Below are 12776 nucleotides of genomic sequence, written 5' to 3' on the forward strand. Positions count from 1 at the left end.
ACTTGGGATTTATGGATGAATGAGGCCAATATGACTGGTTCAGATGGAAAGGTGGATGTGAAGAGTTCAAGTATGTGTATCTTTTTTGATCTTGGGGTAGGGTAGGAGGAACATGGAATGAGATAAGAGTAGAAGTAGGCGAGAGAGTAACATAAGGTCCCAATATGGATGGAAGACTTGAGGGTTTTAGCTTAGATGGGTAGGGACCAAGGATAGATTTAGAAGATGTGAATGAACCATGAGTATGTATATCAACATCTTTAGAGTGAGCAATATGACCAAAGTCATCAATAGATTTATGAGTAACTATTATAGGAGCAATACCTTTGACATGAGTATTTAAAGCTTGAGCATAGTTTGGAAGTGAATGTAGCGAGGTAGAATAAGAGAGTGAGGGAACACTTTTCTCTTCAAAAGGAATTTTGGGTAACATAGGAAAACTATCCTTCTCTTGATCTTTTGTAATCTCCTTAAGTATGGTGGAAGGAATATCTTGATCTTGCTTAGTAGAGGTACATGACATGGGAGATGGAGGACTATGTGGCTCTTGAGATGGAGGCATGAGATCTTGGAAGATTTGAAAGAGGATGAAGGAATCTTGGTCTTGATCAACACTTGTTTCTTCATCATTTAAGTAGTCCTCTTGACATGAAACCAAATCCAAGGATGAGGGAGCATCTGAATCTGTATTTGAAATTTCTAGAGTCTCCATAACAAGCTCTTGAAGGGACAATGGAGGAATAGTTGGAGTGGGGATAATAGGAGGAGCAACACATGGAGGTTTTTGATCTTTGCTTTGTGTAGTATGGGAGAGGTTTGCGGCTAAGTCAAGATTAGCTTGAGTTTCCTTTAAAGGTAGTCCTTGAGGGTACACATAGTCAACTGAGGGAGTAGTGAGTTCTTTTGGTGAATATGTGTTGGAAAGATTGGATAATTTAGAAGGTGGATGTATGTTGGAGGAAGTAGAAGTTGTGTTTGAACCGTTACTAGACATGGTTTCATGAGGTTGATCCTTCTTGAGAGTAGAATCTTTAGTAGTTGAGAGCTTAGATTTTTGAATTATACCATTGTGAAAGAGATCTTGGATCTTGTTTTTCAGCTCCTTACAATGGGAAGTTTTATGTAAATTATGTCTATGATAGACACAATAGTTACTCATAAAGGAAACTCCCGCCAAAGTGAGCTTAGGTAAAGTAATGAGTTTTTCTTCAAGAAGTTCTTCCAAGGTTAATTCATAAAATTTTCCCAAAGGTGTGAAATCACGCTTTGGTTTAGGTTCCCAAGGTTTTTTTTCAAAGATATTCCTAAATTTTTTGGGTGTATGTGAGGTGTTCTTAGATGTCTTGGATTCAAGATCACAAGAATGTGATTTTTGGTTGTCATAGGAGAAAGGGAAATTTTCTCTCAAGGAGAATTTGTTCGATGATGTGTTTTCCTCTTCTTTTAGTCTTTGAAGTTGAGCACTTATCATTTCAATTTGTTTCTTCATGTTTGTAATTAGAATCCCTTCTTCCTCACTAAGAATAGTGGATTTAGCACATTTTTTGTTAGCCATTTTGATGTACTATGTGTCAAGTAGTGATAACCAAGTTTCAGAACATAAGTCAAGTTGCCACAGTCAGACAATGACAAAAAGCAAAAGCTTAGACAAGGACCACACTAGAACTTAGTCTCAAAAAAAAAAGCAAGATAAGAGTGCAGTATACTAAGGTACAAATAGTCTGATTTGAAGGCTAGAACATCGAAAGATTATGACTATCATGACATAGAGTACAACAAGCACTAAAGGACAAGAGCAAGATAACTGAGAGACAAGACTAGTTAAAGTATGGATCGCAAGTCATTAGCTAAGCAGGATGCCACTGTTTGGGACTATTTTTAGATAGAGAAATAGTAAACCAATGTAGGAAACAAACTTGGTACAGAGCATAGATAGCTCTAACAAACTAACTTGATAGTTCAGACTCAAGATCTCACATGAAGATCCTCTGAAAGGTGCATGGGAAAGTACACAGGGCCATGCAAAGACTCGGGATAGCATAAAGATTTCACACAAGGATGTGTTGTAGGCCACGCAAAGTAGTGCAAGGTTAACTTGGATAGCATAAAGATCTCACATGGAGATGTGCAACTATTTGCACGAGAACTTGGACAAAGCTATTTGAAGAAGTAGTAGGACAACAAGTATTTGCACAAAAGTTTGCAAACTGTGTGCGAAAATGGAAACCAGACTGACAACTGAACTGGATTTTGAAAAGACTTTGAAGATTTCAGACAGTTTTTCATAGATTGTTGATTCATTTTAGTAACCAAGTAGATAAACAGGCATGTAGAACAACAAGCAGGTGATTTCAAGCACGTCTGAAAACAATGAGCAAGGGCAAAAGCAACCTTGCACATGAACAATCAAGTGACTTAGTTTGTGCTAATCCCTAGGAAAGCTATTTGTGTATGTTTCCAAAGAGTTTTGCAATCATTGCACACATTCCTAGAAAGTGAAAAGTTTGGCCTCTCTAAGGTTTTTAGTAATGTTTTGACTCTGCAACTTTTATGACTCACAGGGGTGACCTCCAATCCTGGTGCACCGAGGTTTCAACACAGTCCGAGAACTTAATCTTCAAGAGCTGCTGGGCAGATCTGACAACCCACAATGAACCACACCCGTGGAGATTTCTTCCACAAGGATATTTATATAGCGATTGTCACTACCATGTAAAAAATGGCTATTACCGCTTGAGGTTCCATCAACACAGTTTTCCCTGTAGAGGAATTGTCTGCTACGGTTTACCCTCTCTAAAGGTGACCGACTCACAATAGTGTACCACAAGGGGACTTAGCTTTCAGATTCAAGGTCTTAACACCTTTTCACTTTTAGCCCAATCAAAGCAGACATATTAATCTGACACGCTAAACTAAGAGTATCTCTTAAAGATCTATGATATCAACTCCCAATGATCTATCAACCTCTCTGGAGAAAGGATGCCTCAATCAACAAGTTGAAGATTCATCTATCTACGAGATGCTCAAAGTATCCTCCCCACCTACAAGGAATCCATCTTAGAGAGGAGTTTCACTAGGAACCCACTCCCTCAAGATCCATGAATAGTGTTCATGGGGGCCTAATTACTATGTGTATACAGATGTTAATTCCCGAAAGCAAATCTATCCAAAAGCAATCAAAAAGCACAAGGTGGTACACTTAACGCTTTAACTATTGTGAGGTGAGTCCAAAGATGTCGAACATTTAACCCCTCACACAAGCCAAAACGAGTCCACAACTCAGAAATTAGTGAGTTCTAAAAAGCACAAAAGGGTTGCCTTGTGGAGCATTTAACGCTTATTTCCTGTAGACCCCTCCCCTTTAATGTGGTGCTGATTTTGCAACCAAAGGGTGGAATGAGGGTCCGACGGATTAGCGAGTCCAATAACCAAGGATAGCTAATTAGATCTATCACTAGTAACTAAGCCTGCTAGATGAAACTAATAGAGATCACAACCTAGTATCAAATTATGCATGTGTTGTAAAATGAGAACATGGAAGGAAATACACACAAGCTTGACACAAGAGATGTTCGTTTTAGCTCCAAATGAATTGTTATCGGCTAAGGAAGGTTACCTGGTGATCCTCGCAATGCGCTTAGTAGATTTTACCTGATTTTTAACAATTCTTGTGTTGTTTTCGAAGCTAGCAAAAGCGAGATGCATTTTTATTTATTTTTTTGCTTTCTTTTGTCATATTTGGATGGCTTTTCTTTCTTGCTTGTTGTTTTCCAAAAAAAAACCTGCAATAAAAATTATTGATTAAAATTCCAAGATTTGCATCATGAGTTAATAATTATTTTTTATGAAAACACATTAAAAAATTATTAAAAATAGAATTTGGATCCAAAAAAATCTAAAATTTTTACTGTAGTCTACAGAAAATGTCTCAAATTGGCAATAAAAATTTTAGATCAAAATGTTGAGATTTATCTGATAAATTTTTTTTTTTATGGAAAACCATAAAAGAATTAATAAAAATATATTTTAAATTTGAAAACTCTAAATTTTTTATTACAATATTTGGACATCATCCTAAACTTTCAATAAAAATTTTAGATTTTAATTTGATTATTTGCTATGTAAATTAATTTTTCAATGAAACAACCATTAACGAATTAATAAAAATCCAATTTTGATCCAAAAATTCTGAAATTTTTACTGTACACTCCAGACGTTGTCAAAAATCTACAGAAAAAAAGAAGATCAAAACATGTTATTTACTAGCTCAAATAATTCGCATATGACAAAATCATTAAAAAATATATAAAATAAAGCTTTAATCAGAAAAATATAAAATTTTGCATGTGATTTTTCCCTATTGTCTAGAACCTTCAGTAAAAATTTCAGACCAAAATTCATCAATTTGGTCTACTTTTAATGATTTTTATGAAAAATCATAAAAAGGATTAAAAAAAGAATTTTGATCAATTTTTTTAATTTAAAACTTTAGAACATGAGAAGGAAGAAAAAGAAGAAGATTAAGAGGAGAAGAGGAAGAGGTTTCTCAAATGCTCATTTTCTCATCATTGTTGGATGCCTTCTCGAAATGTCTTCAAACCTGCAACAAGTCAAATCTGCAAAACGAGATATAAACAAAAAACTAAAATGCAAAACAAAAAGAATGAGGCCAGAAAATTGATTTCTCAGCCCCACGGTGGGCGCCAAAAATGTATGCATGAAAATGTGGCCTCTGCTAAAACACACACTTCAACACAGTCCTTATTTGCGGTCATCCCGGAATGAACATTGGATTGTTCATCCGAAAATCAGCCAGCAAGGCGACCTATTGCCTTCTATCTAAAGGGATTTTGCTTGTTAGATATCCTCAGATTTGAGGTGTTAAGCAACCAGACCCTCTAAGAATGAAGGATTTAAGAAGTGAAATTAATCTATATGATTATGCAGATTAATCTGGAACGAGAAATGCATTCTAATCTAAGAACAAGTAAAGGAAACTAGATTAATCATATGCATATTATGCTAAATGAAATTAAGCTAAGGATGCAAATGTATGTAAAATATGAGCAAATGTGAGCAAATGTGAGTATGAATTCCAGCAGCAATTTGTTGCAAATTCCAAATTCATCCTCTCTAAAAATGAAGAGATGAGGGTCTCTTAAATAGACTTTCTTGAAATCCATCAACAGTTGAGATCAATTTCAATCAACGGTCAGGATTAAAGGTGAAGTTTAGTCATAAAGGAAGATTTTCAAATTAAAGGGAGTTAACTGATTTAATTTGAGTAGAAAAAGGAGTTAACTGATTTAATTTGAGTAGAATAAGGAGTTAACTGATTTAATTTGAGTAGAATAAGGAGTTAACTGATTCAATTTGAGTAGAATAAGGAGTTAACTGATTTAATTCTTTTTTTATCAACAGTGAACTGGGAATTTCCCTTTTTAAACTAAAGAAGGATTTTGGAGAGATATTTAATTTAATAAAATGAGATATGCTCTCACAAATTCATTTCCTATTTAATTAAATAATTTCATTTAATTAATTAGAGACACTTTCTTATTTAATTAAATAACTATATTTAATTAATTAGGAATTACTCCTATTTAATTAAATAACTTTGTTTAATTAATTAAAGAATAGCCTTCCATTTAATTAAATAATTTTCTTTAATTAATTAGAAATACCTTTCCCATTTAATTAAATAATTACATTTAATTAATCAAGATAGGCGTATTTATTAAATTAAATAAATTTAATCCCATAGTACATTAGCCTTAGGAGATAATTTAATTTAATAAAGTATAAATACTTTTAAATTAAATTATAATTAAATCAAGTAGGTTTAATGTGACTAATATGAGTACGTACTATATGAATTAAATAAGAAATGTGATGAATGCAGATTAGGGTCTTCTGCATCTGACAATTAAGTCAAGTAGCGAGTTAGATCAAGAATGTGTCTAATGAAATAGGACTTTAGCAATGATCAAAATAGACCAGAATTGGTATCATGGCAATGAGCCAATTTTGGGGTATTACAACTAATAGTGACCCGAAATTGTTCGAGATTTGAAGGTCACGCGAGGTAGTAGATGATATGGTGTAATGAGGAATAGAATGTGATAATAGAAATAGTGACCAAAATTGTTTGAGATTTGAAGGTCGCGCAACACAATAGGTGGAATGAATAGTATGACATAATGAAGTGCAATGTATGGTGATGAGGCAAAGTCCACAATAGTTGAGTGTAAAAAGCTCACCTTGATTATGTGTTGCATTGTGCCTTTCGATAGTTGTCCTTGAATTGTGTAGCCATTTTGTTGAATGGTTTTGTTTAGGCTTGTTTCTATTATCCTAATTTTTGTGCCAACTATTTGTTTTTAAGGTACCCAAGACGAAAATGCAAACTAAATAAATGCAATTAAATGTCACTTTTTGTAAAGAGATGCAAATTAATTGTCATCATAGAGCGCTTGAATAGAAATGACATAGTACAACCACCACTAGCTTAGCTATGGTGATATGAATATTGTATCACACTGAGAAGTACAAGAAAACACAATCAATGGGTATGAAAGATATGACAATTAATAAGAACAAAAGTTATAGCTATAGTAAATGAAAATAGGCACATAACAACCACATGTCAAATAAAGAACCTCACCTAAGATATCATACAAAACTGGTCGAGGTACACATGGCCTTCCAGATGAGAGGAGGCACTTACAAGTGGACATCAATAATGGATAAAATCAAAGGATCACTGGAGAAAAATAGTGAAAAACCAAAGGCAAAAAAAAGGATCACGGCTTCATCCTAGTACCTCTAGTTAAGTACATCATCGAGGTAGTAGAAGATCATAACAATAGGAAAACTATTATTAGCAGACCAGTGGTGCTAACAATTGTGTGCAATAGTGTCAAGTTTTTTCAATTCCTAAAGGATGCAACTATTGTAGGAGTTTGGTAACTGAGAGTGGGATGTGTCAGCAAAATTTGGTGATTGTGGCAGAAGATATGTGTCGACATGGATCAAGGTGTCTAAATGTTAGAGCCAAGTGGCAAGTTTACTTGGTACTAGTGTGACGAGATTTATAGAGTAAATGTGTGGCAAGGTAAGCAAAGTGTAAGGTGTGGTGAGTGATAGCTATAAATAGATGGATAAGATGCATGTGAAATGAAGTACGATGAAGGGCATAGTGCAACTGCTAAGTTATTGTGAAAGGTCCAATAAGTGTATGGTTGAAAGCATGTTGGGCTCACCAAATCAATTGCAATAGGAGGCCGATGTTAGCCAAGGAGGATGGGTGAGGCAAGGATGAAGGGAAAAGCACATTCGGTGGACCTCCAAGGAATTGGTGTATCGATTCAAACTGCAAGCATTAGTTCATGAGCAGGGTGAATCAAGTCATGTGGGATCGACATAAGCACAACCTAAAGGTTTTGGAGTTAGAGTGGAAGGAATGCCATCATTAACATTAATGATGTTGTTAGGGAGAGAAGTATAGCAGGTGTTGTAGGTAGTATTAGGTGATGAACCGATGGTGCAAGAGGAGAATAGTTTGCCTAGGGGGACTATTGTGGTGTCCACAACACACGCCCCATTCCTCACTAGGAATGGGGACCCTTACTTTTTTTTGACTCCCAAACTCACATTTTGAGAGTCAAGAGAAGAAAGTTTTGCTTGAGTTACAATTTTAAGGTTTTGCACGTGCCAGAAAGGGCCGCGCGCACCTAAAGTGCACGCATGCCACCAAGGGCAATGCGTGCCAAAAGGCGCACACACCACCAAAGGCTGCGTGCGTGCCCAAGTGCCACACGCGCCACAAAGGGTAGTGCATGTGCTTCTCATACATGCTACAATAGGCCACATGCATGCCAGAGCATCACGTGCGCCACCAAGGGCAGTGCAAGCCGAAGCGGTGCACGCCTGAGTGCCGCACGTGCCACCAAAGGCCACATGCACACCCAAGCACCACACATGCCACCAAGGGCAATACGTGCTCCCGAGCACCAAAGGTCACGCATGTGGTCCAAAGGGTTGTGAGTGCCAAAAGGCCCCATGCACGCCATAATGCATTGGATTCTCACCTGCACACACCATGCACTCCGCTCGCATGAAATGAACTAAGCGCATTTCAAACATGTGCATGCCAAAGCTCACCACACACGTGCTTCATATGCTCCGTGCGCACCGTGCATGCCACAATGCACCACACAACTAGTTTTTTGTATTTTTTTATTCTAATGTCATTAGGGTGTGTCTTAATTAAGCATTTTCATCTCTCTGGACTAATATTTGCTTCTTTTTGTAGGTAAAAAAGGTATCCTCAACTTGTTGGGGTCATAACTTTTGACTCGAAGCTCAGAATTCAAAATCGTTTACACCGTTGGAAAGAAGAACTGAAGATCTAATTTTAGTCCCTAAAATAGTGAGCTTTTGGTTGCCTAGTTTTAGGGACTAATGAAAGTTTCAACTTAAAATTTTGAGTAGAAGACCTCAGAAAAAGCCATTTAAAAACACTTAGAAAAATTTGCAAAAAAATATGAAAAAGTTTCAAACATTTGATCATCTGGATTACTTGGTTTCTTGTTGGGAAGGATAGGGTAGTTGGAGAGAAGACAAAGGTCAAAGATACAGAGGTTGGACACATGAAGTGGAATAGGTTCCTCATCTTATGTAGCTATTAATGGCAAGATTCAACATAGGTGCCTTAGGATTTTAGATCTAAGAAGCAAAAGGAGTTCAAGTTTATGAAAGTGATTGGCTATAAAGAGGGTGTAAATCATGAAAAATGAGCAAAGAATATATACAAAAAGTGATCTAAAACCCCATTTGAGAAAAACCCAAAAACTATTTTCAAAATTAACAACTTTTATTTTTTGGTGATTTGAGCTATCGAGGTGTGCAGCTCCGCAGGTATGCAGGTCCACAGCTCTGCATTTTTTGAGCTCTGTAAGTACATAGGTTTGTAGCTTTTCATTTTTGGAGCTATGCAGGTATGTAGCTTCACAATTCAAAGGTACGCTAACAATTGACTGCCAGTTCCCAAAATAGCATTTTCCATGCATCGAGAGTGCATTCTAATGGCAAGTTAACTCCGACACACACCTAGTGAAGGGCCAGTTTCCATTTTTGATGCCTCCATGCACTTCCACTTTGACTGATGGCCTCCTCCTACTTTCTCTCTCACTTCTTCTTTGTTTTTGACATGTTGAGGGCTCATGCATCCAATAAATGAATAAAATATGGATGGAGTCCCTCTAAGCACCAGTTAGATTGTTAGTTTGTATATATTTAGTTTGTTTTAATATTTTAAAAGCATTTTATTGCATGAGGATATCTCTCACTCTCAACACAAATTGAGGAGATGATTTCTTATAAATACCCCATTGTAAAATGTAAGAAAGGCCACCGTTATTATGCAATAAAATTATGCTTTTGGTGCTTGCATTCGGAGTGTAGTTATTCTTTCCTAAATGTGTCATTGTTTTGTGAATTTTATTCATGAGATTGTGATTGAGCCAAAGGTTTATTGCTTTTTTTCTGGTTGTGCAATCTTTTAGTTCTGGTGTTTGCTATAGATATATGAATTTCGTTGAAGTAACAAGCTTGAGAAGAGATCACTTGATTGTGTCTACATAGCTTTTTGTCTCGCATGAGCGCACTTTTTGTGGCCTTGTGATTTGATGAAGAGTGAAACATCATTCAATTTTTTAAAGATTCTCATCGACAATTGCATTAGTGGATTCTAGAAGCGTTGCTCCTATTTTCATTGGTTTCCTACTGATTTCTTCGAAGGTTTAACTCGCAACACATTGTGTTCTATAGCTTATGTCCATTAAGAATTTCAATTTAGAGTCATTTGATTTCATGTTATTTTGCTTTCAGTTTCATTATTTGATTTACTAACCCCCTGTTAGAATAGTACCTCATAGTAGCTACATTGTTAGACTTGCATTCATTGAAAAATAGAAAATACAAAAAATATTGTTCTTTTGGTGTGATATTTTGAGAGAACGAATAGATTTACTTCAATTTTGAGATAAAAGAGTTTTTAGAACCAACAAAGGCCTCCTTGTGAACACTCACATTTATCTTCTACTGAGCAAATTTTGGTATGTCACAAGACAAATAGTGAACCTTGGAGGGGATCCTTAACAAGATTTTCTTTTCAAGAGAGGAATTACGTAATGGATTCATGTCGTTGACCTTGTGCAAAACAAATGCCCAACAAGGACGAAGAGTGTGTCAAAGGCAGCAATGGAGGCAAGCAAGAGGGACTCTCTAGAGAAGAGTGTAGGGAAAGTTTAGAGAGCAATAGAACACATTATCATGGGTGAGGTGACGAGTGCAGTAACTTAGTTGGTTAGCCTCAAGATTTTGAGGCAAAAGTTGATGAAAGAGGAAGGGGGTTTATTGAATGTGGTTGAGCCATTGCCAAAGGCAGAGGGAGGAGTGCAAGCGACAAGTGAGGCAAAGGATTTACAAAAAATGTTGACCGCAAAGAGAGTCTGGGCGAAGAATGCGGAGAAAGAAGTCACATTTTCATTAGGATTGATAGAGAAAGCTCACTAGGATGGAGCACAAATAGAAGTGAGGTAGCTCCAGGTGGTGGCGAATTCTAAATAGGCTTGAGTGTGATCATTGGAAGTGGAATCATGAGTGAAACAATCATGAGCAAAGGGAAATGATGTAGGTCTGTGGGCAGAGTGATCATGAGTGCAAGACTACAGGAGTCACTAAGGATGGCGCAAGTGCGGTTGGAAAGTGTGCAAAATGAACTGGTGTTATTGCAAGCACAATCAGAGTCTTTTAGGGAGGCAATTGCAAAATCAAACACCCTAACTTTGTAGTTACAAAAATGGTTAGCAAATTGAGCAAGTCAAAGTTGAGGTAGTTATAGCAGCGATTGAGTGAAGTGAAAGCAGATGTGGAGTGTTAGAGAATGGCAACTAATCAGATGCAACAAGAGTGGGATGTGGCCCAATGGGCAATCATTGTACTAGGGATACACAAGTTGGTGGAGAATGTGCTTGTGGATATACAATAGACTATTAAAGTGCACCAAGAAGTTTCCTATTATATGGGACTTTATCATCAGTCCCTCCCCGATGAGAAGCAACAAGAGACTTAGTTTGTGGATAGGAAATTTACACAATTGTTAAACACTCAATTGTGCGGTGGGAGATTTCCAATTCTCATGGATGTTGTGTGGGTGCAAAGAGGATTAATGCTAGGGGCCTCATCATCTGGGACTAGGTCTATGGAAATACCCCTTATCAGACATCCTATCCTACCACCTCCCCAAGGGAGGCCAGAATAAATGATCTGCCAGATGTTATTTGAATGTAATATTTTTGTTATTATTGTAATAGAACACAAAGTGTTTGTTTTGTGGCAAGAAAAAGGGTGACCAGTGCTCACGTTAATAAACAATGCAATTTAAAAAATTTGATAAACAATGTTATTTCCATTTTGGATTTTTTGTGGATGTGTTTTGGATATTTTCGGCATTATGGGAATATGTGGATGTTTTTGGAGTTTTTGTAAATATTTGATTGTTTTTGGAATTTTGTTGTAAATATGTGAATATTTTTGGGTTTTTTTTTTTGCAAATATTTGGAAGGGTGTCAATCTCCATTAAAGTGGGAACAATGAGATATGTAGAGGACAATTGACCTTCACTTATGTGGGGAAACTAAATGTTGATATGGGATCTCAATGAAAGATGAGTACAATCATGTGTAACATCTAGAGAGTTGTGGTGCACAAGGCTAAAAAAATAGGAAGTGTTAAACTACAAATTGTGAGGCACAATTATGTATATATTGATAGCATTTACAGACAAGCTAGGAGCCAAAGTTTGGATTCTTCTCTAGGTGTGTGCTGAGATGGATGCTCATGAGGCCTGTGAAAACGAGTTTGGGCCTATGGGAGGCTTTGATGGCTAAAAGAGGCTCAAGAGAGGCTTTGAAAAAGGTGTTTGGGGGTCCAAGAAGGATGCTTCGGCATTGAAAATGGTCCATGGAGCCTAAAAAGGTACTTGAGGGCCCAAAAAGGGTGCTTGAGGGCCTAAAAAAGTCGCTTGGGGGCACAAAAAGGTCACTTGAGCCTTGAAAAATGCATAGGGGTCTAAAAAGGTAGGACGGGGCCTTGAAAAAGGCATTTGAGCCTAAAAAGGCATTTTGGGGGCCTAAAAAGGCTTTTGATGGTCTTGCAATCTCTCAAACATACACTTACTTATGCTGAGCCCCTATTAATTGATGATGAAAGAGTTTGATAAATATTTGGGCCTTTCAAGATAACATTGATATATTTGTTGAAAGATTGTTGGATTAATCATGGTCTTTGCAACATAAATAAGACTATAAATCCATCAAGAGTTGTTGTTCTTAATAGGACAAAAGAAAAGGGACTCTATTGGAGCCTTTTCTGCTAGTCATATTGTGCTAGATTTTCCAAAGCCTAGGAAGATGTTTCAAGACATTACTTTGCTAATTCTTAATGAATTGGTGCACATGTTTATTGTTTTTTCTAAAGGTAATAGGAAAAAATATGCCATAAAATATTTAAATATTTTTTGTATGTAGAGGGCCTCACCATTGATTTCATATAAAATTGGTTAAGGCACGCAAACCTATCCCAAAGGAGTAGCAATTATAGACAGACACTAGCTCGACATGAAATCAATGGATCATCTTCTAAAAAATAAAAATAAAAAATTTATGCAAACTTAAATAGCTTGTTTGGGATGAGTTTGTTATTGTTAAGTC

This window comes from Cupressus sempervirens, chromosome 3, assembly GCF_028749045.1.
Source record: "Cupressus sempervirens isolate cs-2001-9-10 chromosome 3, ASM2874904v1, whole genome shotgun sequence".
NCBI lineage: Eukaryota > Viridiplantae > Streptophyta > Pinopsida > Cupressales > Cupressaceae > Cupressus > Cupressus sempervirens.